At 41.2% G+C, this 26,390-nt stretch overlaps 1 long non-coding RNA gene and 1 other non-coding gene across 2 annotated transcripts in view; both read left to right on the top strand.

Annotated features, from left to right (window-relative positions):
• Positions 1-25,113, top strand: part of LOC126210451 (uncharacterized) — a 36,368-nt gene extending 11,255 nt beyond the window's left edge. The window contains exons 2-4 of the long non-coding RNA XR_007540677.1: positions 23,704-24,024; positions 24,636-24,735; positions 24,832-25,113. This is a non-coding gene — a long non-coding RNA (uncharacterized LOC126210451). The remainder of the gene's footprint in view (positions 1-23,703; positions 24,025-24,635; positions 24,736-24,831) is intronic.
• On the top strand, positions 2,406-2,568 carry LOC126210762 (U1 spliceosomal RNA). The gene has a single exon (XR_007540742.1). It is a non-coding gene; the product is annotated as a U1 spliceosomal RNA (small nuclear RNA).
• Positions 25,114-26,390: the final 1,277 nt, after the last annotated feature.

The raw sequence follows: 26,390 nt of genomic DNA on the forward strand, positions 1-26,390 counted from the left end.
TGGTCGTAACAGGATACTGCTGTATGGGAGCTGTAATGCCTGATCAGTTCGAAAATGGCGTTACACAAAAATGACATTTTTCATTTCACCCAGCTCCGGACTCACTTTGCTCTCACCAGAATGGAAACTGTTCTCATTCATCGGCTGCCGCTAAACTAAATAAGGCGAGGGTAAATACCAAAGAAGCTACATTCCTCAGTGTAACGTGGCCAAGATTTCAGTTGTTTCTTTCCATCGGACAGTAGATTATGCCAAATGTTTCAAAATAAGTGATTGCTTCCTTGCTCGATAAAAAATATCCCCACTAAATAATTTTTTCAACTTTTGAAATATGAGTAAATTAATTGACTCCAAAGCAGGAGAAGCCGAACGAGAAAAGTTCGAGTCCAAACGGAACCAGTTTCGCAATTGTGACTGCTTTGGAGGACGAAGCTCTGTCGTGTTCAGAGTGCGCTTATTTCTTTATTTAACATCTGAATTTGATAATGGAGAGAAAAAAAAAGCTCTAGTCATGACTGTAGTTTTGTCTGAGGAATCTTAATCAGAATCACATCCTAGGAGTCCCCAAAAAGTAGCAGCCATCACGTTTCCACATGACGAAACGGCCTTAGTTTTTTTAATTTTTTATTGTACTCTTTATATCTCTGGGCATTGTTTTTGTCGCTAAGAATAAGGTATGCAATGATGGGTTAATGTGTTTGCTACAAATTTGCGCCTAAAGTCATCAATTGTGTGCATGAACATTGGTTCAAAATCTTGTGCCCTGTGCCTCTTCGGCCAAAAGCCAATATTCAGAGTGTGTGTGTTTCTGCCCCATTAACGACATTGTGCATATTCTTGTTTTCACAACACACTTCTTCATTTTGGATGGGCTATTATTTGACTTCATGGAAGTTAACAACAGTCTTATAACTACCTAGGCGAAATGTATAAAGCAACATTTTCCAGGCAATTTCGTTGTTTTCGGAGTCTCGCTGGTTGATATGTAAATGTAAAGCAAAGCGACTACAATGCATGGAAACGCGGAATGCGACGACACTTCACAGATGGAGTGTGGTATAAATACAAATGACAAAGTTTTCAGTTGTTTTAAAGTGATTGTTATCTACTGTGACGTGACTGGTAGTGTTTGAAATAGATGCTGTATTCAAACATAACATTTTGGTTGTTCTTTATCAACAGTAGCCAGTGGCAATTGACCATGAACGTTGTTGTCCGGTCATTGTCTTAAGAAATTTCCATTTCATGTGAAGTATATTAGAATTCACTAAGCTATTTGGTCACTTACCGTAAATACCCGGCCATTAACTTTGTTTCATAGACGAATAGAGGAGTAATGCGTGACGAGATTACTATCGAAGAAACAGCGAATGAGATTACTGTCCCGAAAACTGCGCCGTTATTTCCTATTACTTCAATGCTCGTAACATACACGGTGTTTCCCAAGAGAAATGGTCAGTATTCATCGACATGACAGCAACATTCGAACCTACAAAGTATGTTTCAAAAAACTCATGACGCTGAACTGTATTAATTGGCTTTTGTTAGTACTAACGGTTTCGGCCATAATCAATTAACCTCGTTAATAGCATTTACAAGTGCAGCAATTACCTATTAATATTAGTTGACAACAAATACCAAATATAGTATAGTAAACATGGGTTGTACATTGCATACCTTAAGAGATTTGTTTCACATTAGTGAAGATGAACAAGTGCTCGTGACACTTAAGGTATGCACTTTTGAGCCCATGTCTATTGGATATTTTTCCTCTGTTTTGGTCTATACTATCACCTTTCAAAATATGGAGGCCAAAGAGCTTGCAGCAGAAGAGATTTGTTTCCAGTGAACAAGTGCTCATAGCTACTAACGTATGCGCTTTAGTGCCCATGCTTACTAGACTTCTGCTTCTAATGATCGTTCTTGTCATATCTCTGAATAATGACCTTTCCTCCTGAACACACTCTGTATATGGTGTAGTTTTGTATATAGTTTTGAGTTTCTGTGCATCAAATCACAGCTACCCTCTCTTTCCTGACCGTCTGAAGAACACACGCACACACACACACCAGTGAGAGAGAGAGTGAGTTCGAGAGAGATGGGAGGGGGGCGAACTAACTGCCCATGTGCTGGCTCCGCGACTCGGGTGACATCTATCTTCGCCGCACGGAGTTTGCTGGTCCAATTAGACTGAACTTGGAGGTGTCAGAACTGTTCTTGTCAAATGTATCCTGTGGTTTCGAAACACAAAGGAGTAGTATCGTAGGACTACCGATGTAGGTCTGCCTCGTTTCAGGCAGTGTGTATTGTGGAATAAATCACACGTAATCTGAATAACGATATGCACTCGCTTCGTGTGATGCGCACCGTATGTCATAAAGGAGCGAATATTTCCTCCGAAAGGCATACTTACCTGGCACAGGGGATACCGTGATCATGAAGGCGGTTCCTCCAGGACGAGGCTCTTCCATTGCACTTCGGTTGGGCTGACCCCTGCGATTACCCCTAATGTGGGTAACTCGGGTGCATAATTTTTGGTAGTCGGGACTGCGTTCGCGCAGACCCGGTGCAATAGTAATTGAAATATAGTATGCTTACCACATACGTTTTTCCCAGTTAATATATTCTTGTTATTGAGGAAGCAGCCGTAATTCATTGCTCAAATGAAAGCATCGTTGATGGTTTCAAATCGATTTAATTGGAGAAAACAGTTTGATTTGCAGCCGTTTTTGTATTTTCCAGCAGTACTTGCCGTTTGCAAATGTTATATATGTATTCGCTTTTGTACTTCACCACGGGCTTTGGATTTCGGCAGTTAGCAGTCGCCCAGTTTAATTTCCTTGGGTCTTACATAGTCGATATCCGGGCTTCTAATGTTTTTGCCCAACATTTCGTGTGTATTGCAAAGGATGGTCATTGCAGGATACAGCTGCGAATAGGTGAATCGCCGGCCGCGGTGGTCTCGCGGTTAAGGCGCTCAGTCCGGAACCGCGCGACTGCTACGGTCGCAGGTTCGAATCCTGCCTCGGGCATGGATGTGTGTGATGTCCTTAGGTTAGGTTTAAGTAGTTCTAGGGACTGATGACCACAGATGTTAAGTCCCATAGTGCTCAGAGCCATTTGAATAGGTGAATCACCTGATCAGTTCGAAAACAAAGTTGAGAGCTGTTTATTAATTACAAGTTCTGTACTTCCCTTGTCCCCTCTAGATTGGAAAATGTCTAGCGTCATTGCCACTGCTCAACTAAAGCGACGAAGGAATCTCCCTAAGTCGGTTAAAAACGCGGTATAAGTTTTTCTGTTTTAAATGCAATAACACGTGTACGCACTTACATGGCTAAAGCTTGCGAGACAGTTTATATTTCGATAAATTTCCAGGCGTTTCATTTACCTTATGACCGCCTGTCCGAAGTATCGCAGGCCGGTTACGGAAGTCGCGCCTGCCTGTCGAATAGGTCGCGCGGGACTGCACTATGCCACCCCCCCCCCCCCCCCCCCCCATCCACTCTCCCTCCTTTTTGTGGGTCTTAGCCTGGTGGCCTTATACGCGCCTTCTCGGCCAGTGTCATCCGAGCGGTGAACAGGCATCACAAGTGTAGCAGAGAAGTTTGCGAATGCAACAATGGCTAGAGCGAATTCACAACAAGTGTTTAGCCGGCCGGTGTGGCCGTGGGCTTAAAGGCGCTTCAGTCTGGAACCGCGTGACCGCTACGGTCGCAGGTTCGAATCCTGCCTCGGGCATGGATGTGTGTGATGTCCTTAGGTTATTTAGGTTTAATTAGTTCTAAGTTCTAGGCGACTGATGACCTCAGAAGTTAAGTCGCATAGTGCTCAGAGCCATTTGAACCACAACAAGTGTTTACTTATGAATCGTATGTGCGTACAGAGTCCGCTCGTACTGTTCGGAGATTGTTTGAACAGAAGTTTCCAGGTGTTAGAGTTCCGAGTCGTGATGCAGTTCACAAATTAGAGAATAAAATTCGTAAAACGGGAAGTGTCCAAGGCAAGAAGCGTAAACGTTGTTGTACAGTGCTCACAGAAGCTCATCTCGATGACATTGCACAGAGCCTGGAAAATTCCCCATCTTTCGCAGCAAACACAAATATCTTGCACGTCTGTACAAAGATGTGAGAAGCTGCTAAGGCTCTATAAAGTATCAGTAATACAAGAACTTCGACCTGGTGATCCTGGGCACAGGGTTAAGTTCTTTTAAAATAAGTACATGACGGTGAAATGGATACTTCCGTTATTCTGTTTTCAAACGAGGCTTGCTTCCATTTACACAGGTATATTAACTCCCAAAACTGTCGACATTGGAGCGCAGATAGACCTGTTGTGTTTCATGAGGAACCCCTTCGTGATCAGAAAATAGGGGTGTGGCGCTCAGTTAGTGGTGACAGAATAATAGGCCCAGTTTTTTTAATGACACTTACATATGAGAGATATGTGCAAAACTGTTTACCGCCTCATTTAATGAACTGAGTCCAAAAGAACGAAACTTCGCACTTCGATGAAAAAGTGCTTAGTAACAATATCTGGCCCGCTAGAAGTCCTGATTTAACTCCGTGCAATTTTAATTTGTGGGATGCACTGAAGGAGAACGTGCACATAACAAATCATCACACAACACATGAACTCAAGGATAATATCCGTGAATCATTTAATTAAATATTTCTGTGATTAATAATTTCTCGAGTAGATGTGAGAAATGCATGGAAAATAATGGCAGGCAGTTTCAGCATCTTCTTGTGTGACATAAGTGAGTACAAAATTTGTTGGCTCTTACCCACACCAAAAAAAGTTTTACATCACCCCTGTTCCCAGAACTTCTGAAGACAGACGTTGACTGTGGATATTGTATCACAGACACAGTCCCTTTGACTGTTCAGAGATGTCACTAAACCTGCCCAAAGATGTAAACAACCAACTAAATCCGCCCAAAGATGTAAACAGCCATGCATGAGCAGCGCCTATTAGACGGAGAGAATCCGACAGCAGATCAGTTCCAGTCAATCCACCAGGAAGGAGGTACACGGATCGTGTTGTATGTAGTTCAACTATGCCTAGACGGTCAGTACTGTGGTTCGATCGCGTCCGCATTGTTACTTTCTGCCAGGAAGTGTTCTCAACAAGGGAGGTGCCCATGCGTCTCAGAGTGAACCAAAGTGATGTTGTTCGGACATGGAGGAGATACAGAGAGACAGGAACTGTCGATGAGATACCTCGCTCAGGCCGCCCAAGGACTACTACTGCAGTGGATCACTAATGACTTCTTAATAAAACTTTTCGTTGTATTTTGTTATGGTCGGGACAAAACAAATCATGCAATAGAAAAGCTGAATAACAAAATTGTCTTACCTTTCAAATCAATTTCCAAACACTTTATTTGCTTCCTAACAATGCCAGCAAGAAAATGGAAGGAAAAAGTCTTCTGATCTCCAAACAGTTGAAGCTTAAAATATAAGATATCAACTGTGAAAGTTGGGCAATTAAAAATATCACTTGTTTCAAACTAATTTTTTCAAATTTTGTTAACTTAAACAAAGTATCGATTACATGCATAAATGCCGTCTTTAGCTTTAATTTGATATATAACATGTACTGTTTCGGTAAAATTTATGAAACGGTGTCTGAGGCTCACTTTTCATGGAATGGCCGACATTACAATTGATATATCGTTCAGGCTGAAATTATACATCAGTCTTTACAATATTATGTTCTTTTTCATATTACGAAACAATTTCTGTTAAATTAAACACAGCAGAAAACAGCTGAAAATAAAATGTTACATAAAGTAATTTCAGCAAAAATAAATTTCTAAAATTGTGCTAGACACATTGTGTTTTTTGATGGTGAGTGTTTATATATCTGTTAAACTTCCAATCTCGTTGTTATTTTAAACGGTCACAGATAGCCAGCAACGAATTTTTAACTTGTTTTTTACAACTCCCTCTGCCTTGGAATTTATTCTCTGATGTCTTGGCACAAGTCCGTTCTTGTCAGTGTTGCCCGCGTTTTCTTTTCTTCTCCGATTCTGTGGAGAACCTTTTCATTTCTTATCTTATGAATCCACGTTACTTTCAACAGTACATCTCAAACACTTCGACTTTTTTTCCGGTTTTTCCGCAGTCCATGATTGCTACCATGGAATTTCCATCTCTGATTAGGGCTGCTGTTTGATGCTAGCATACTTCCCATACTTCTCTTTGCCAGTAATGCCCTCTTCGCCCATGCTAGACTGCTTCTAATGTCCTCCTTGCTTCGTGCATCATGTGTTATTTTGCTTCCAAGGTATCAATTCCTTAACATCTTCTAATTCATGATCCTCAATTTTGACGCCAAGTTGATCGCTAATCTCGTTTCTGACATTCCGCATTACTTTCGCCTTTCTATGGTTTACTCTCAGTCCATATTCTGCATTCATCAGACTATTCACGCCATTCAAAACGCCCTGTAATTCTTTACTTCCGCCCTGGATAGCAGTATCATGAGCGAATCTTAACTTTGATTCCCTTTCACTCTGAATTTTAATCCCACTCTTGAACCTTTATTTCATTTCCCACGGAACCGCGCTGCTGCTACTGTCGCAAGTTCGAATCCTGCCTCGGGCATGGATGTGTGTGATGTCCTTAGGTTAGTTATGTTTAAGTAGTTCTAAGTCTAGGGGACTGATGACCTCAGATATTAAGTCCCATGGTGCTTAGAGCCATTTGAACCATTTTTCATTTTCCACATAGTTTCTCCCGCGTAGAGACTGGACGGTAGGTTAGAAAAACGTCATCCCTTCTATTTAATACGATCACTTTGTTCGGATCTACCAGCCTTATTTCCCCCTCTTCAGTCATTTACATGCTGCATATTGTCCCATCTTTCCCTACAGCTTACTACTATTTTTCTCAGAATGTCAAATATCTTGAGCGCCATTTACATCGTCAAACGCATTTTCCAGGTCCACAAACCCTATGAATGTGTCTTGGTTTTTCTTAAGTATTAATTCTGTCATCAGTCGTAAGAGACCAAGTTATGAATACACTAAGCAGATTCAGAAGGATGTAGGTTGCAGTAGTTAACTCAGAGATGAAGAAGCTTGCACAGGATAGAGTAGTAGGGAGAGCTGCGTCAAACCAGTCTCAGGACTGAAGACTATGGCAACAACAATATGAGAACACATATGTGATGCCCTTATCTTTCCGAAAGCCAAACTGATATTCACGTATCACATTCTATTCACGTGTCACATCCTCAGTTTTCTTTTCCATTCTTCTGTATATTATGGTATGTTTCCAAACTTGTAGATTCTACACACCAACTTGAATAGTCACATGGTTGCCATTTCTTCCAGATCTTTTAAAAATTCCGAAGGCCTATCTGCCCCTGCGCCCTTCTTTGATCGCAAATCTTTCAAAATTCCAAAGCTTGTGACTCGTAATCATAGACTTGGTCTTGAATGGTCGAGACCCCACCTGTTAATACAGTGTCCCCACTCGCTTTAAGTAGGCCATATTTTCAAAATCCTTTGTAGGAGCCACCAAAATTTTAAGGTCCTAAAATCCTTTTTTTTTTTAAGTTTCATTGCTTTTTCTCTCAGTATACTTGTGGAAATAATCGTACATGTATGAGACAGCAACCAGGAAGGTAAGCAAAAGTTAACCGCCCATATACAATTTCGCAACGGAAAGAACACAGGTAGTGGTAAAAGGGTAAGTGCTAGCAACATACGGATGCGCGCACTTCTTACCAGCGACTACGGTTTGTTGTCCTCATGGTTGTAACAAGGTTGACCGCATTATATGGACGGTGAGCGCCAGATGCGGTATCGGACCTTTTTGCAGCAAAACATGCGAAATTAAAATAAGGCTATTGTAATTCAACGATCCCAAACATCCACTACTGTTGTTAGATCGCCGAGCTTGGCAAATTGCTACAATGGGGAACAGAAGACAGACGACACGGAAGTCAACACGCCGACATTACGCGAAGAACAATCAATCTGTAGAGGACTTACCTAATTCAACGACGAATTTGTATAAATGCCGTACTGAATCAAGCATCGCCTTTCCATTCAGACCTTTCCGTTAGTACCCTGTGGCCAGTGCTCTTTTAGTTCTTTAACGCAGATTTTGTTGAGTGCCCTTTAGTGAAAATATAAAAATTCCATGATGGGCAAATGTGTTTCTAATCGTCTTTGGGGCCAATAATGAGGAGCGTTGGGTAGCAACGCATCCCTGACATCACTTGTATAGGAGATCCAAGACGCAACAAGGGTAAGTGCCCATTCTTTATTGACAGTAGTTGACATGGAGTACGCTACAGGCGCTGCGGATGATACGGCAACTACAGCCAAGTTATACGAGTTAACCCCACGGCATCTTCGATCTCCGTCTAAGCATTTGACGTCAAAGCAAACTCTCGCGTACCCAGCGTTCTTGGTTCCCCTTTGGTTAACAAAAGATTAATTTGAGAATTAGATTACTGCCTCTGTTGAGAGTCGTTTGTTGAATGTTACCGCCCTTGAGTGAGTGCCCACAGTGTACAAATAGGTTTTAAACCGTCTTTGGTTTACAGGCCGTCCTCCTCCTTCGAGAGTCCCGCCGCCTCTACCGCTCTTTTCTCCGCACTCGTGACTGGGATACACTCTTCCAAGTATTGGTCTGCTTTCCACCGCCTTACTGGGAACCGCCCTACCCCCCAGTACCCTCTCCTCCTTAATGACCGTCCCTTTCCTGACAACCTCAGTAAGGCCAACCACTTTGCCTCTCACCTCTCCGATGTTTTTTCCATCCCAGATGATCCCCACTTTGATTATTCCCTCTTCCCTGACGTCATGGACCGTACGAATACCTCTGTTTCTCCCCTTGCTCCTAGCTTCCAGTACTTGGGCCACACACCACCATCTGAACTTAACACTCCCATCACTACACAGGACATCAGACTCACACTCCGCGCTAAACGCAACACTGCTCCCGGCCACGACTGCATTACCTACCGCCACCTCAAGCACTGCTCTCCCTCCTTCCTTTCAATCCTTGCCACCCTCTACAATGTCATTCTTGCCACTGGATTCTATCCTGACCTGTGGAAAACCTCCCGTATTCTGATGTTCTCCAAACCCAACAAGCCTCCATCTGATGCCTCTTCCTATCGACCTATCTGTCTCACATCGGTGTTCAGCAAGCTCTTGGAATCCATCCTTTCCCAGCGCATCCATCACCACCTCCGCCAAAACCACCTCCTCCCCAACACCCAATGTGGCTTTCGACCTTCCTTCTCTGCTGATGACCAACTCCTCCGCCTCACTCATCTCCTCTCCCTCCAGCTTAACTCCCGTCGCTCCGCCATTTTTGTCTCCCTTGACCTCGAAAAGGCCTACGACCGTGTCTGGCATCCCGGTCTCCTGTTTAAACTCCAAACCTACGCCCTTCCTATCAACTACATCCGTCTGATGGCCTCCTTCCTCTCCCACCGCCCCTCCTATGTTACCATCCATAATGCCAATTCCCACACCTTCTACCCCTCTGCAGGTGTGCCCCAGGGCTCTGTCCTCTCCCCTCTCCTCTACCTCCTGCACACGGCAGATATGCCCCAACCCCCCCCCCTCCCCCACATCCAGTACACCTCTTGCAATATGCTGATGACACTGCATTCCTCGCCCTTGCTCCTACCCTCCAACGGTCCCAACGCCTTCTCCAGAATCACCTTGACCTTTTTGCTACATGGTGTAACCAGTGGATCCTGAAAATCAATCCTTCCAAGACCCAGGCAATCATCGTAGGTCGTACCACTCGCTCCTTCCGGCTCCTGGATTTCTCTCTTACTGTCTGCGCCCATCCTGTCCGCCTCACCCCCACCCTCACCTACCTTGGCCTCACCATTGACCGTCACCTCACCTGGATCCCTCATCTCCGCTCCATCCAATCCAAAGCCCACAACCGCCTCCGACTCCTCAAACTCCTCTCTGGCCGGACATGGGGGTTGCACCCCTCTACCATCCTCCACACCTACAAATCCTTAATCCGTCCCATCCTCTGTTATGCCAGTCCTGCCTGCATATCTGCGCCCCCCCCCCCCAAATTCTATAAGTCCCTCCAGATCCTTGAGCGTCATGCACTCTGCCTCCCGTCCCCCACGCGGATCGTCTATGATCTCATTCCTTTCCCCCATCTGCTCCCATACCCCGAACATATCCGCATCCTCTACACCTCCCGCCGCCTTGAATCACCTCACCTCCTGGTTGCTCCTCTCCTCTCCCATCCCTGCCCCCTGCCACGTTTACACTGTTGTATCCCCCCTACCCTCCATCTCTACACCCTACATCTCCTTTCCCAAGGTGACTTCCATCAACTCCTCCTCCCAGATGATGCCCTCTCTCCCTCCATTTATCCCTCCTATCAACTCTGATCCTCACCCCCCTCCTTTCCTCTGTCCTTTCCCTGGGCTCCCTCTTCCTCCCCCTTCCATCCTGTGTTTTCTCCCCACCCAACCTCTCCCTATCTCCCTCCCCCCCCACCACTCTTATGGGTCCTCATTCTCCATTGGCTCCTTTCCCCCCTCCCCCCCTTCACTTTTCCACTCCTTCCCCTCCTTTATTTTCCCATCATCTGCCCAGTTTCCCCCCACCTGCTCTCGGATGTGGTATGTCATATTTGTGCAAACTTTTTAGTGCAGTGTTTTAAGTGAGTGTTCAGTGTTGTGCGTCTTTCCACAGTGTTGCGAACAGAAATCATGCTGTCGCTGGGTGTGCATTTTATATCTCTTGCGAACAGAAACCAGACTGTCGCGTGTTTTTTAACTGTCTGTCTGTTATTTTTCTGCTTCCTGTGTATTTTCTTAGCATCATCAACCCTGTGTTTTGTGTTTTAAGTTCCAGAATTTTCTGCCATTTTACCTTTAAGTCACCGATTTTATCGCCAACTGTTATTTTTTATTATCTTCATCTTTTTAAAACAAATTCTGTAGGCTGAAGAGCGGCGTAGTAAGCTGCTGCCAGCCCGCCCCCTTCAGGGGGATTCGAAACTCAATAAAGAAAAAAAAAATCTTTGATTTAAAAAAAGATGAATTCAGAATTTGTATTACGCCATCGGATGATAAATTCAAAGCAAATTGCATTGTATGCAACGAAGATTTTGCGCTTGGAAAGATGGGAGAATCGTTAAAACTACATAAGAGCCGTAAGTGCATTTTCCATCATTTTCGTTCTTATATGTATATTTTATTATGGTGAAAAACGTTATACAGCAAAATAAGTTGTGATAAAACAGTTAATACCTCTGAAATTCTGAATAGCTGGTGCTCGTCGATTATAGATTTCAGATAATTCCTGATTAGAAAGAGAGACCCCGAAATACCCCTTCAGTTCAAGACTAAAAACCTCGTAGGTATTTCCAAAGTTCGTAGACAACGAGGGTGTTGAGATATCCTGCTCGCAGCATCGCGTGTCGATTGTTTGGTGCTAGCTTATTTGCATTAATTCGTAAGTGAAAATATACTTGCAGTATATGACGGGAAACAAAACAAACGGGAATTAATTGAAATCATCTCGTTGTTTTTATTTAAAATACCCATCTGTATAATTTGTGGTTCGCGTAAGCTGTTCTTATTCCGGCTCCGGCGCACGTTCCTCGAGCCGGTCACTCTATTATAAAAAAATCTGAATATGTAAAGAGCTAGTTTGTATTCTGTCTGGAAGATGCTAGTTTCTTTTCCACAGTTTTCTGAAAGAAAGACTACTACATAGAAATATAGTTTTCTTTATTTATCATTGTTCTCGTTAGTGCAAGAATCTAAACGAACTAGCAAACAATCGACTTGCGCGTGTGCAAGCAGAATATCTCGAACATTTACATTAAGAGATACCACAAAAACTGTAGTAATTTTGGCCTACAAGCAATTTTTTCCTCAAATCCTATAAAACGCCTTTGTGGCTAGCTGTAAGGTTCGTTTGCTCTATACTGCTTTATAATACTGGAACTGCACGTTTGCAGCTTTCATAACGAAGCTTCGCGCAAATGTAACCAGCCATTATCGGCTATCGACGAGAATATTCGCGCTGCTTACCAGCTGTCGCCCTGCTGGCGATAACTTTGTGGCTTAGCACGCTAATATTCTGCTGTGTGACCTGATTAGCTTTGCTCATTTCGACTGTTGTTCTCGGACTACTTCCGCGTCTGACTGAATGGAAAGGTGTTATTGTAAAACATTCATACATGCGCGCATTTGTAGAAGTAAAGAAATTTGACACAAGTCTGGAATTTGATTGCGGCATCTTGAATAATTGCAGGATAAAATTACGAAGCCGCTAATTTGATCAACGCATTAGTGCGCATTTTAGCAATCAAAATATACGAAGCATCGGCCCGCATTGCTTCGGCACTATAGGCGCAAAGCGGCTCCAGCATTAGAATTGCTTTGTACAGTGCGTATTTGTTAAGGATTCCGATGCCACAAGTAACTTGCTACTCCTAAAATTATGGATCAAAATAAGCAATTTCGTTAGTACTTTCGATTTATCTAGTGCATTTGAACGGCAAAATCTGATACCATGTTACTGAGGCAGCAAAATTGTAAACTAGGGTACATATCGTTTGACTGGGAAGCCGTGCACACAGTGTGACCGATCGGCAGCAACCATGAGCCAACGAGAATATACACTGTGTGATCAAAAGTATCCGAACGCCTGGCTGAAAATGACTTACAAGTTCGTGGCGCCCTCCATCGGTAATGCTGTAATTCAATATGGTGTTGGCCCACCCTTATCCTTGATGACAGCTTCCACTCTCCCAGGCATACGTTCAATCAGGTGCTGGAAGGTTTCTTGGGGAATGGTAGTCCATTCTTCACGGAGTACTGCACTGAGGAGAGGTATCGATGTCAGTTGGTGAGGCCTGGCACGAAGTCGGGGTTCCAAAACATCCCAAAGGTGTTCTGTAGGATTCAGGTCAGAACTCTGTGCAGGCCAATCCATTAAAGGGATCTTATTGTCATGTAACCACTCCGCCGCAGGCCGTGCATTATGAACAGGTGTTCGATCATGTTGAAAGATGCAATCGCAATCCCCGAATTGCTCTTCAACAGTGGGAAGCAAAAACGTGCTTAAAACATCAGTGTAGGCCTGTGCTGTGATAGTGCCATGCAAAACAACAAGGGATGCAAGCCCCCTCCATGAAAAACACGACCACACCATAACACCACCGCCTCCAAATTTTATTGTTGGCACTACACACGCTGGTAGATGAGGTTCACCGGGCATTCCCCGCACCCATACCCTGCCATCGGATCCCCACATTGTGCACCGTGATTCGTCACACCACGTTTTTCTACTGTCCAATCGTTCAATACGCTTGTTACATCAAGTGAGGCGTCGTTTGGCGTTTACTGGTGTGATGTTTGGCTTACGAGCAGCTGCTCAACCACGAAATCCACGTTTTCTAACTGTCATAGTACTTGCAGTGGATCCTGATGCAGTTTGGAATTCCTGTGTGATGGTCTGGATAGATGTCCGCCTATTACACAATACGACCGTCTTCAACTGTCGGCGGTCTCTGTCTGTCAACAGACGAGGTCGGTCTGTACGCTTTTGTGCTGTACGTGTCCCTTCACGTTTCCATTTCATTATCACACCGGAAACAGTGGACCTATGGACGTATGACACAAGTGACATCCAATCACCTGACCAAGTTCGAAGTCTATGAGTTCTGCGGAGTGCCCCATTTTGCTCTCTGTCGATGTCTAATGACCACTGAGATCGCTGATATGGAGTACCTGGCAGTAGGTGGCAGCACAATGCACCTAATATGAAAACGTATGTTTTTGGGGGTGTCCGGATACTTTTGATCAAATAGTGTAGTTGGTTTACACGACGCGAGAACTGCGTCCCTAGCAGACGAAACTGGAAACTGTGACGTAAAAATTATGTTCGGGATGGGGGGGGGGGGGGGGGGGGGGGTTGTTCGTAAATCTCGGCACGAAATCTAATTTATGAATTCAGCAGCACTGTACTTAGAACATTGTATAAATAGCACTAGGTGATCGCTGGCTTAAGTCCGGATTTTAGAAGGCGTACTGTACTACAAAAATTTTATGGAATGATCTGACTGTAAGATCTTTCAGAAAGGCCTTAATAATAAATGTGTATCCAAATTTAGCATTCCTTCCATGAAATTCCGTATACATACAGTAGCTGATGAAAACTAAATTTTAATTTCTTTATTTAGGTAAGAGATATATGATGTTAATGATGATCAAAGAAACAGCTGCTGTTAACTTAAATTCAATATTCAACCAAAAAAGGGGGGGGGGGCTAAAACACCAAATTCTCTAGTTTACAAACAAAAAGAGAAAAACATTAATGAATCAAAGAATGCACAGATAAACTGACCTCTGCAAACAAACTATCAGAATTTGATTTGCAAGATAAATCTATCCACACAGCAATTCATAAGATTAGCTTAGGCTTTTTAGGAAATCTAATAGCAAAAAAATTACTTTTTGAGAAAAAGTGTCTGAGAAAGGTATAACTCTCCCATTAACTCACTAATATTCCAAAGTTTATCTTTCTTAGATTCAAAGCAAATGGCATTAAATCACTATTATTGTTGTGCTAAAGTGAAATTGGTGCCAAGCAACCGTATGAAGGCTAAAGTTATTAGAGAAGATGAGTGTGAAGGCCTACTGATAGATTATAATAAATTTCTAAGTGAGCAAGTATCATCTAACTACGATCTCTTGAAAGTTTTCAGTCCTTCAGAGGAAAGATTTTATTCTTTTTTAAGTAACTTCTTGACTCCAAATTTTTCAAAACTGTGTCATCAAAAAGTTATTTATTTCTCCTCTTGCGTAAGCAGATGTAGAAAGAGGTTTCTCATCAAAGATATTAATAGAAGTCAAAAATATGAAAGCCGTAACATTTATTGGCCAAAGAGTAATAACTCTTACTGGGGGATTAGCTAATTTTGAAGTGAGCGAGGAACTTAATTTATCTGCTGCTGATGGCAGGCAGAAATATACGACATATCTTGAAAAACAGAAAAAATTGAGACAAACTGAAATGCGAGGTTCTAAAAGAAAAGTGTCGGCAGATGAAGTAGAAGGATTGAAAACCAAAAAGAGTAGATTAGAAGATGCTATTCGTGAACTAGAGAAATGTGTTTATGATTTTGCAGAAAAAGGTGAAAATATGAGAGATATGAAATACATTTTCCAATCAAACAGTTTCAGAAGATTAGCCAAGGTAAAAAAGAAAGAATTAACAGGAATAAAGACCAAAATTGAATCTGTGCTGAATCATATGAGAGTAAATTAGAATATATAATCATAATTAATGTGCATACAGATAGTATAGTGTGTTATAAAGTAAAATGTAATTATAAAATACATATTTTAAAGTGGCTCATAATGCCTTTTAATTGGTTTTGCTAAGTAAAAAAAAAGTGTGGAATTAGTGAATATTTTACCTTAAATTTGCACATTCTTTTTGTTTAAGTTAATGAACTGTTCAAAGTTCTCACTACTAATGAAAATTTTCCATTGTTGTGAGAGTTCAACTGTTTCTAAAGAATTTCATCTAGATCACTGCTCCAGAGCCTCTGACCTGTGTCTCAGTGATTAGCTTTGATGTAGATGTGACAGTGATGGTAACGGTTGTGGTATTTCTCATACGCATACAAGAATTTCATCATTTGTGTGAGGTACAAGGCAAAAGCGAATATTGTATACAAACATATGAGAATTTTGCACAAGTCCTTAATGTTGTAGCGTAGTGAGACAACCACGCCACTCTGAAGTAGCCGAAAGGCACGCGTTACTGACGCAGGCTAGAGATAGGTCTGAAACAGGATACGTAATGAATGCTATAAAGAAAAGTACGTAGCTTCTGGAATACTTTAACTTTAATCCATCCTTGTTGTTTACATCGTTCTTGATGAGACATGCTTTATACGATAAGTATCAATTGCTATGTAAGGCTAATGGCGCCTTGCTAGGTCGTAGCCATGGACTTAGCTGAAGGCTATTCTAACTATCTGCTCTTCAAAGGAGCGAGGCTTCGTCAGTGTAGTCGCTAGCAAAGTCGTCCGTACAACTGGGCGAGTGCTAGTCCGTCTCTCGAGACCTGCCGTGTGGTGGCGCTCGGTCTGCGATCACTGTCAGTGGCGACACGTGGGTCCGACATGTACTAATGGACCGCGGCCGATTTAATGCTACCACTTAGCAAGTGTGGTGTCTGGCGGTGACACCACACTTAATTTTTACCAGATATACATTATACACATTGTGGAAGTAATAATTAATTCAGCTGGTGTGTTTAATGAAATGTGCATAAGTTGTCACAGATTCATGATTGAGGACAATGCGGTCTCTGTCAGTCAACTAGAGAGAATGAGCACCGAGCCACTGACCATGGCTCAACAATTAAAGGATGCTTGCTATTGGCCTTTCCTTTTTTCAGACATACCTTTGATTGGTCAGAATAAAAATGCTTGCTAGGTGTGTTCTCCTTACAAATTTAACTATTTATTTTGTTTTCAACACCCAGCTTATAGAAAATAAGTTTCAAACTAAACAAAAAACAAGACACACCGATGTACATTATTACAATATCAGCATTGCTTTTTGTAATAGCCAGTCTTAGGTGTTGTCTGTAATTATGTGGCTTTCACTAAGACATCCGTCAATAAAACCATACACATCAAAGCTTCAAATACCGTCCACAGTCACACTTGGGATGTTAAAGCAAGTCCCCACTTCACAATTAACTGTCTGCATCATCCAAATCTAGTTCACAGTCTGTTCAGTCCAGTGCCTCCATGGCATGTTAAAGCCTGGCACATGCACTGTTAGGTCAGCCATCAGGCTGCTGTTCTTCATAGCTATTTGCTGCCACTCTCTCTGCATGCGGTTTTCACAGTCTCGGTTGTTACCTTGTCCATCTTGGAGGGTTTTTGGGATTTGAATAGTCATTGGTAGGAATTTATTGGTGGATGGGTAGGGTATTAATGTGTCTGCTTGATATAGCTACCCCCTGAGCTGCTGCTTGTTGTGAGATGCGTGGAGGTTCAATGTGTGCTAAGATCGGCAGCCAGGAAATGGGGGTTGGTCGTAGTGTTCCAAGGATTATTCTAACAGTTTCACAGAGTTGGGTACTTAACCTGTTTTGTATAGGTGATCATGGCACACAGCAGAGCAGCATGTGCTACACAGTAATTATGTCTTCCTTCCAGTCTCATTGAACTCCCCCCCCCCCCCCCCCCCCAAGACAATTTATGTAACGTTTCAAATCACAACTTTGAAATAACATTGTGTTTTGAAAATAGACAATGTCATTTTTTAAAAAGTAAAATTTACAGTGAAACACTGGTATTGTGTTGCCCACCCAACCTCCACAACAACCTTGTCCATCTCTGTGAAACTCCCAATCCCAACCCCGTGCCAGAAGAATAATATCCCCATGGAAGACCCAGGTGCAAGACGTGCCCAATCTTCTCACCCAGACTTCCTATTCCAGTTCTGTCACTAGTTCATTCTAACCCATAAGGGGCCAGGCCACCTGTGGAAGCAGCCATGTCATTTACTAGCTCTGCTGCAATTATTGGACAGCTTTTGTTATTTGTATGACTGCCAACCAGCCGTCCACCAGGGTGAACAGCCACAACCAGACTGTGGCCAAGAGTGAAGTAGACCCGTCTGTGGCATAACTTGCAGCAGATTATAACAGTCTCGATTTCCATGGCTGCTTCACCATCCAAGCCCTCTATATCCTCCCCTACAATGCTAGCATTTCTGAACTGCGCAGATGGGAGTTATCCTTACTACACATTCTCTGCTCCCATAATTATCCCAGCCTCAAGCTGTGGTACCATACTGTCTCCACACCCTCCACCAAACAGTTTCCAACCCTCTGTCCTGTCACCTCCTCCCCATTCTTGCCTCCCACCCTCTTTGTTTTCCATCCTCTGGCAATGCACCCACCCATCTTTCCCCACTCTTCTTCTTTTTTCCCAACCTATCTTCCCCATAATCTCCTGACACTGTGCTTGTTGGCATTCTTGTCCCTGCACGTTCTGCCAGACAGCGTCCCTCTCTGCTTCCACCCACACACTACTATCCCTTCCCCACTCTTCCCAGATTGCCACTTCCATCACACGTAATAGTTGAATTCTCGCCCGGGCTGCCGGAGTTGGTGGTCGTGTGTGTGAGGCGTGCTTGCTTGTGTGTATCAATGGTACGTGTTTCTCTTCCGCTAATGAAGGCTGTGCTCAAAAGCTTTATGTAAGTGTCTTTTAATTGTGCCGTTCGGCAACTTAACGAGTCATCATTATGGTAAGTAGCAATCTTTTCTTACATTGTTAAAATTTACAGTGAAATATACATTGTCATTCATTACATGTGAACTTATAATAAAATGTCATTAAAAAAAAAAGTTTACAATAAACATAGTTCAGATTATTCATCAGCACAGAGCCATATCAAAAGTCTTGAAAGAAAAAGGTAACTATATGCAAGACAAATATAGGCCTTAGCTGTGGACCACATAAAATCACTCCACAAAATACTATCAGGTTCATATAATTGTATTCTTAACAGCATATAAAATGAACTACACATTCATCAAAGAATTATGGGTTAACCTGTCTGTGTAATTGCATAGCGGACTATTGAAAAATATTGCGGAGCTCATGGTATACTTTCCGAGCTGTAATGGGAGCATATGCATCCACTTAAAAAAAAAAAATGATGAGTATTGTGGAATTTAAAGCTTACATATGCTGAAGTGCTCATGGTTTATGTCTTCTAGTTTGTAGTTTAAATAGGACAAAGTACATCCGGAAACAGATGCGAACATGTGCCAAATACCGACATCCTCAAATTGAAATGTTATGCAAATTGTGTTGAAAATAGTTTTAATGAGATTGGAGGAAAGACATAACTGCAGTGTGGTACATGTATCAAAATTTATCAATTATTGGTGCAGTATGTTGTGTGTGTTAGTTGTTTGTTATTTTATTTGTTACATGTTAATATTCCCTGCCATGTTTTATTTGATGAAACATCACTATATGGCTTTCAGTAATGTAACAAGCATGTACAATGAATGCTGTTACAAGGTAAGTACACAGTAAGTAGTGTACATAGTGATTATATGAAATTGTGTATGTTTAAGCTACCTTCACTTGAAATGTTTGTTTTTGAAACTTTCAGATCTGATGGTGACATAGTGTATCTGTCAAAACAGGTCATAGTAATAAAAGAATTGTTAGCGGTTTTGACTAACTTGATACTTCAAGAATAATACAACTTTCACATTGCCCCCAAACTGACGCAGTACCAAACATATACAAGTTTTATGTCTCCCTTGATGTAAACTGGGATGCAAACAAAAAGTTACAGTTCTACAAAATGCTCCCTGCTGCTGATGTTGCTATGAAAGTAGGCTGTGTGGATTACAATGAAGAAAATGACACTCGGATTAATTTTGATATAATGAAAGAGGATGAAGTGGATTTCATCTGTAAGCCAGGATTTGCTGCATGCTTACTTGACTTTATCACGCTGTTGAATATTGCTGGCCCACATTAATAAATTTAAATTTTTCATACTTTTTCTACAGTGCAAGAAATATATCATTTTACTTATGAGTTTCTACAAAGTGAATGTTGAATAAACTCCCTACAAAGTCATTTGGTTTACTGCATCATATTTTGATGTTACAGTACTGTATTGTTTAATTTTTCAACTATTAATTGTGAACTGCTATCAGTTGACCTATAGTTTGATGATAAGCTAGTGGGAACATTTCATTAAAATAGTAATAATAATTTTGAGGAAGTTTGATATCTTATTAACCCGCTCTGTCCTTTCCAAATTGTGGAAAAAACAGTTTTTACAAGCTGACAGAAAAACTAGATGCCTAGCCCATTGTCTTGCAAAACTTGCCATTTGAATTAATCTGTTGTAAAACCTGCAATGTTCAAAAAACATTTAAATAGCCGATGTGCGTGTGGTAGTGGGCTACTATGCAGATTTTTTAAACTATTTTTTCTGAATTTTTGGTGAAAGAAATCAGCTGTCTACTATGTTTCCAATAGGTTGTTCAGTTTTTCACCAATACCCAAAATTTTCTTAGAGTGCAAATAGTGGCTTCTTAATTTGGGTATGTCAGATCAGACATTAACTAACAGGCTTCTGTTTCAGTGCTTGGAAATATTAAGACAGTGCTAAGCAAACAACATCTCAAATTGAGACACTGTACATGTCAGTTATAAAAATATCGGAACAGTGCTAGACAAACTACAGTACCTTGAATCGAGATATCATATATGTCAACTATGAATGCAATGTTTCTCTGAAAGTTACACCAAGGATAGCAAACCTCATGAAGAGATACTTAGCTAAGGGTGTGCAGCTTAAAATTCAGTCCAATTGCGTTACACTGAAATTTGTCAAGTAATGAAATGCATCTTCATTAGCAAGAAGCCAGACTTTTCTGAAAAACAGTAATTGCTGTGTGACATTAAAAAAGCATCAAGAAGGAGGACATGCACAGAGAAAGCCAAAAAAAACCTATTTGCTGCTAACACAAATCTTGTGCTGCAATCTATATGCATAATCATATGATCAAGAGAAGTGTTTAATAAGAGGTGTGTTTTTTAAACTTTTTTTTGAATCAGTCATTACCTGCAATGTCAAATGCTACCATACTCCGTTTTCATCAGCTCCGTTCTTTGTTTACAAGAAACAAGATTTAATCTTTCCACTAAGTAGACAGATGAGAAATGTTGGTGTCAAGTTATACATTGGCGGGAAAAAAAATCACAACTCCAAGGAGGAGTTACGCGACAGAAATGAAAGGTGGTAAGCATGTTTCTATGTCTGAAAGATGACGTCTATTTGCACCAGCTGCACAAGAGTGATTCTAGTGGTGCCAGAGTGCAAGTCAGGTTTGCTTGAAACACACACTGTAACGGTTGTTTTAGTTACCTTTTAGATTGAATGTGGTGAGTTGATATTCCATCTCACTGAGTTTGAATCAGATCACGTAATAGAGCTGTGAGAAGCTGGATGTTCATTCTGTAATATTGCAGAAAGACGTGGCAGGAATGGAGCCAGCTCCAGATGGCCATGTGACACTACTGAGAGGGAAGACCATTGTGTGCTGCATATGGCTTGGGTGCCTTATATTGTGTCCATAAGCAACTATTTGAGCAGCAGTTGGCATCACAGTGACTCAAAAAACTGTCAAAAATTGGTTACTTTAAGGATGGCTCTGAGCCAGGTGCCCTGTAACATGCATTCCACTGACAGCAAACCACTACCACTTGTGACTTTAGTTGTGTCTTGCGACAGCTCATTTTGTGATTTCTGATGAAAGCTGGATCTGCCTGGGTGGCAGTGATGGCTGTGTGTTGGTTATCAAGAGGCTAGTTGTGGGTCTACAACCAGCCTCTCTGCATGCTAGACACACTGGACCTACAATGGGAGTTATGATCTGGGGTGCGATTTTGTATGAAAGCAGGAGCACTCTCGTGGCTATACAACACACCCTGACTGAAAAATTTGTTCATCAAAAGTGGTGATTTGCCCTGTTGTGCTGCCAATCATGAACAGCATTCCAGTAGGTGCTTTCCAATAGGTTAACACTTGTCCACGTACCACTGTTGTAACCCAACACGCTTTAAAGAGTGTCGAAGTGTCGTCTCGGCCTGCTCGATTATCAGATCTGTTTCCAGTCATGCTCATAGGAGACATAATCGAAAAAAAACGTCAACCACAAAACGTTATCAGCCCCTGTATTGACAAACCGAGTGCAACAGGCATGGAACTCAATTCCCCAAGCTAACGTCCAGCATCTGTATGACACAACACGTGCACATTTGTATGCTTGCATTCAACATTCTTGCTGTTACAGCGATTATTAATGTACTGGAATTTCACATTTGCTGTTTCTTATTTTGCACTTACATTAACTCGTGATCTTGCAATGTTAATCACTTAAATATGTTACCTATTTGAATGTATTCCCAATAATTCGTTACTCTATATCAATTATTTTTTGGTGTTGCGACTCTTTTTCACCAATGCTTGTATATACTTAGGTGTCAGCCTCTGCCAGTTGACGAGTAATTTGACTTATTCTACATCCTTATGGCCGGTTGTACATTCTCTGGTTAAATCCAGGGGTAGCTAACTGAGGGATAGGCTAAACACCAGTTAACTTGGTGTGCGTTGTATGAAGAATAGCATTCCCATTCTGTTAAATTGGCAACAACTGAAGAGGATGCTTGGTATTTTCGTGTATGTCATTTATTAAATAAATAAACAATAAATGTCCTGAAACCAGAAACAGTAAGCTTACGTAATAGGTTTTTCTTTATTTTATAAGCAGTTTGACTATTCATCAGTTTGTAAACATTAAGTGCTAGCTTCTTTAACGATTTGAAAAATATACGAGGTGAACAAGTTAGGCGTGTCACCCTGTAAGCTGTGCATGTTACGTGAGAAAGACAAAGTGCATGTTTGAAGTATACAAGAAGCTTATTGGCTGAAGCTAAGAATGCTGCAATAAAATCTACGATTACCTGTTTCACCACTGCACACTTATCGTATCCAGTTTTTCCGTCAGGCACAAGAAAAGGATGACTAATTGATTTGGTGTCCTGTACAGGTCTCGTGCTTGTTTTGCCAGCAGTGCTGTACTTATCAAAATTAATTAACGAACAATAGGTGCCATAATGAATGTGGTATGATTAATGACCAAACATTTACATGTTTGCAGCAGATAAGCACTCCAAATTGCCGCAGATGGGTTATTTCTGTTCAGGGTGCATTAACACCGCATCCATGAACATGTATATTCGAATGCTTGTTATGCGTTAGTAGAACACAAACGGGATGGAATCTGTGTATCTGGCTGGTTGCATGGCATGAAAGAAGTTAAACAATAATGTGTTCATAATCTAATGAAGGTAATGAGTGAACTGTTAAAAGTAGGTAGTCGGCGATTTCAGTGCACTAATTGTAGAATTCTCTTCACCTGGAAGAGCCCAACATAGTTAACATATTGCAATGGTGCGTAATCTGTGTGCACTTATTTAAACCATTTCACATTTATTTAATAATTGTCTGCAGAAAAAGATGCTCTGTATTTTCATGTGTGTCACTTCAGATTTACTTGTCATCTGCAGAAATAGCATATCTAAAGGCGATATCACACATGCAGCATTTGACAGATGCTGAGCCCCAATCAAGCAGATACACATCAAAAGAAGTGAACATTCACCAACCAGTGCTTTGGTTCCGCATCCAGACATTCGTGCTGTTGGGATTTGGAAGTAATCAAGGGCAAACAGCTACAGATGCAGTTCAATTTTTGGTTAGGTTATATGTATGGAATAATAAATTCTGTAACTGGTAGCTTCATTTTGTCATTAAAAATATAGCACATGGGCATGTAAACAGCTGTAAGTAGATAGTATTTTGTACTTAAGTATTGTATATTATTTTTCATAGTGCCATATCACAGATGTGTTGGACAGTTGTTATTATTTTGTTGATTTAGTGCACTATAGCATTTGTAAACACGTGTAATGCCCTTGGGGTTTATGTCATTGTGAGTCATTGAAGTTTTATATGTATGAGCAACCAATTCAGTAATTTGAATTAGTTCCTCATTAAAAGTATTGTGTATCATATTCCACTTCATTTATTTTGTAGCTATGGAATGGTATAACAAAACTCTTCGAGTTTCTGGACAACTGTAAAAATGAACCAGTGATGTGGAATTCATGTTCACCACATCATTAGAACTGAGATACTGTTTGTGATACCTGGAAAACAATTGAAATCAACAGTAACATGAAGTTTTCGGTTCAAGAACTGAAAAGATAAGACCCTTTCATGGTGTCCTTTAGAAAAGGCTCATCTGAAAAGTGGAAATAGGATGAATGATTTTTACATGCCAACATGGTTTGTATTTAAAACAATGCCAGGATTCCTGTTGGATGAATATGGTCCATGACACAATAAAAAACAGAGGTAATTATATTTTTTACATTATAGTTGTCCAATAATGTGACAAACAAACACAGTACATGTAAATTAGCATTTCTTGTTTTTGCAATGTTTCCACCTGTTAAGTGATCAGCAGTCATATTTCTGGTTGTGGGCAATGAAGTTTAATGTTTTCACTTCACTGAACACTAATTTTGGAAGACTTTTCTCTCAACTGTTGTTCCCCAGTTGTTGTACCATTACTTATTATGGAGTCAACTTGCGCAAAATCTGTCATTCTGATGAATGACCTGATAAATGGTGAATCTAATTAAGATATTGCCTAGCATGCTGTTGTGATTCACTTACCGCAAAATGCTCGGTTGACTTCAGCAGTGACTTTATGTGCTTTCCCAGAAATTTTATCTGATACTGGTTCTATGAGTACCTCTCTCTCTCTTCTAACCTCATTCTTTTGTGTTCTATGCTTATCTGGAAAATAATACTATTGGCTTATTAATATTCAGACACCAATTCAGTGGGGAAAATTTGTTTTTATATTGTGATATTGTGGTTATTCTTTTCCATACAGCAGTATGTTTCTAGAATCATACATTGTGGTTTACTGACATGCTTCTGATATTGTTATGTTTTAGGTCAAGAAATTTGAAGACAGCACTTATAATGATGACGAGAGTGCATTTGGTGTCATACCACAGGCTGGAGGACTTGAACAGACTGATGCTGAAAATGAAGGTATGTTTTTTTTTTTACACACATGATTGTAATAAATTACTGCTAGTGATTCCATTGATCAACTGACATGATTTTACACTGCTTTTGTTGTTACAGCATTTGGGTTACCCTCGGGCAGTTCAGATTCCTTAAAAAGGAAACTTAATGAGACAGAGGACTGCAAATTGAAAATATATCAGGCATTTTCTTTACTTACAAGTAGTGGCAGAAAGACCCTAAAAGGAAAAGGAGATACACGTAAATTTTTTGGGAATTTTGCGGGAGCTAAACTTCAGGTGAAGGGTGAGGACTTTTTTTTTTTTTTTTAAAGGGGAGTTGCTGTCTAGTGTATAAATTACATTTTTTTTCCCTTTTTTTATGCGAAGAGGATGGTGTCTGTAAAGAGACATGGGCACAGGAGCAACAGTGGACATTTACAATCTTATGATTATTCTGCTAATACACTACAATTGATGTAGATACAGTGCTTAAATAAAATAATTTTCTGTCCTCTACAAAATGTTTCTCTTCCATATCCCTATTCAATCAGTGATTTGGCTAAACTTTACTATGGACAATTGAAGTGCTTTTCTTGTTCGTGGTATAGCACAAATGTTGGTAACACCTTTGCGTGTATCATTGATGACAGCCAATTGAAGACAAGCACTTGTAGAGCTAATGATGAGTTCAAACTGCAGGGACAGATTCATGACCTGAAATGGAGGAAAAGAGGCCCTGTGAACATGGACAGAGTGCTTGCAATGACAAACAAATCATCTTGAGACACAGTACAGAGCTGCATCACATTCACATCACAAACATTTGTTTAAAGTGGCCTGCATGGGTTGCAGTGCACACTTTCACACATCGTACTATATATTGTGCACTCTTTTGGATGTGCTGGTCTCTCTCCAAATAGCATCACAGGTGTTGTGAGCATGTTGTTGAAGTGTCTATACATCAGGAACTGGTTCAGCATACAAACCGCTTTTCAGATGCCCCCAGACCTAAAAATCCAGGGGGTTTAAGTACAGTGATCTAGCAGGCCATGCTATAGGGCCTCCGCATCCTATCCAGCATCCGGGGAAGATGTTGAGGTGTCAGTGAACTGTAATGCAGAAGTGGGGTGTTGCTCCATCATGCAGAAACCGCATAACCTGTTGTATCACCAAAGGTACATTCTCAAGGAACCCAGCCAGAGTGTTCTGCAGAAAGTCCAGGTACATTCCTGCATCAAGGTGTTGTGGAATAATAATCAGTCCAAGTATGTGGTTGCCAAGAATCCCACCCCACACATTTATGCTGATGAGATACCTTAACCATTCATCAAGGATTGTCTGTAGCCCACAGATGATGATTGTGCAGGTTGATGATACCAGTTCTGGTAAAGGTTGTTCCGTCAGTGAAGAGGACTGATGACAGAAGTCCCATAATTGTGATGGTCTGGTGCAAAAACAATTGACAGGATTGGAAGTAAATTGTGTGTAAGAGTGAATTTTTGTTGCAATCAGAGATGAACTACATGCATTGTGTAGATGACCCATCTTCAGTTTTTGCTGGTAAAGCATTCTGTGTTTTTATTGTGAGCTGTAGCCTAGGGATGTCTAGATTAGGTGGGAATGTGACTGATGTTGAGTCGGCAACAGACTGACCTGTAGTGTAGCTCAATTCCTAGT

This window comes from Schistocerca nitens, chromosome 10, assembly GCF_023898315.1.
Source record: "Schistocerca nitens isolate TAMUIC-IGC-003100 chromosome 10, iqSchNite1.1, whole genome shotgun sequence".
In the NCBI taxonomy this organism is placed as follows: domain Eukaryota; kingdom Metazoa; phylum Arthropoda; class Insecta; order Orthoptera; family Acrididae; genus Schistocerca; species Schistocerca nitens.